This window comes from Macaca nemestrina, chromosome 7, assembly GCF_043159975.1.
Source record: "Macaca nemestrina isolate mMacNem1 chromosome 7, mMacNem.hap1, whole genome shotgun sequence".
Lineage (NCBI taxonomy): Eukaryota > Metazoa > Chordata > Mammalia > Primates > Cercopithecidae > Macaca > Macaca nemestrina.
The window spans coordinates 34,715,449-34,717,324 of NC_092131.1; positions in this window are offsets into that span (position 1 = coordinate 34,715,449).

Here is a 1,876-nt window from a genome sequence, read left to right on the forward strand (position 1 = left end):
TAGAGACGGGGTTTCACTGTGTTAGCCAGGATGGTCTCGATCTCCTGACCTTGTGATCCGCCCGTCTCAGCCTCCCAAAGTGCTGGGATTACAGGCTTGAGCCACCGCGCCTGGCCTTATTTTTTGTATTTTTAGTGGAGATGGAGCTTCACTGTGTTAGCCAGGATGGTCTCGATCTCCTGACCTCGTGATCTGCCCGCCTTGGCCTCCCAAAGTGCTGGGATTACAGGTATGAGCCACCGCGCCCGGCCTTTTTTTTTTTTTTTTTTTTTTAAAAAAAACACTAAAACACGTCTACAACAATACGCATGAACCTCAAGGACTTTACGCTAAGTGAAATAAGCCGGTCACAGAAGAATGAACAGAAGAAAACTTTTGGTTTTGGTAAAACTCCAGAGAACTCTCCACCTGAGGCTGCCACCTTGGACTGTGTCCACACCCCTCAGTGTTTCTGTTCTCTGTCACTTGAGCAGCTTTAGTGAGAAAGTTGAGAGAGGTTGTCAGACTGCATTCCCAAGGCCCACTGAGACGAAGATTCGGTTCCACAGAAACAGGTCCAGTGCCCCCCTGTCCTGGACAGTGCTGGGGGCGCAGCCTCTCCCACTTACCCGCGGGCAGAGATGCTGGGAGCGCTCCTCCTCCTCCTCTGTAAAATGGGGCTAACAGGCCCTACCCATAGGGTGGGGTGAGGACAGGAGACAATGCCTGTGATGGGCTTGGCATAGTGTCTGTGGCATATTAAGGGACACGCTCAAGGGACATTGGTTTTATGAGGCAGTACCTTCCTCTGGGGCTTTTCTTGGTTAAATGCGGGGTATTAACAACCGCACTACTCTTTATCTCCCCTGCATCCCATGTGGTGGCATTGACCCAGGACAAACCCATACATTTCTCCAGATGTCACAATCGTGACCTGGGGGAGGAATCCTGTTTGGATTCATCCTGACCACCATTTATAAATTCAGGTCTCCTGAGGGGATGAGGCTGGCTGACTTCGGCTCCGCACTTAATAGCACAACCTTGTAAATAGGGGCAAAAGCTGGTTAATGTTTGTTCTCACAACAATTCCCACACATCATTCTGCACGGACATCATTCTGCACGGAAATCCCCTCCGGTGGACCCCGCAGCCACCCCTACACTCCTTCATTGACTCACCATTTATTGAGCAACCGCCAGGAGTTTCAGAAATGGGACGGTGCTCAAGTTCCCTGGAGGGTCGGGCAGCGGCAAGGTGGCCCCTCGGTCTGTATTTGCCATCATTAGCTCCCGTTACCAGGCTCAGAGGCATCAGGGTGACCCAGGCATTTCCCTTTGCCTGTCCAGGGAGCCAGAGTCTGCAGACAACGGCGGGGCTCGCTCTGAAAGCAACAGAGGCAAGGGAAGGCTCGGGAATGCCAAACCACAGGGAAATGAGAGAATCGGGTCCCCAGCCCCTCCCAGCCTGGGACGGAATCCTCGGGCAAAGCAATCTGGCAAGGAAGGAGCTTGGAGTGAGGAAAATGCACTGGAGATGGGCCCTGTCCAGGGAGCGAGGAGTGGAGGGAGGGGCTGCGGGAACATCTGGGTTGGCCAAGCTCCCAGCGGGGAGATGGGGCCAGACTTGTCTCCAGCACTGGGGCGGGCCAGGGGGCCCTCCGCGGGGTGGCGAGGCCTCACCCTCATGGAGCACTGCCAGGAAGAGATAGGGTAAAGGAGCCCATCAGTTGGCTGGCAGAGCAGCGGGGCCCCAGGCAGGGTCTTGGTGGCACTCCAACTCTGTCTCAGACTTGGAATGGGCCTCCCTTCACAGGAATGTTTACCAAAGTATGTTTTGACTTAAAAACAAAAATCAATTCATGCAATAATTACCAAATACTTGGAGCATCTTGGGGAAC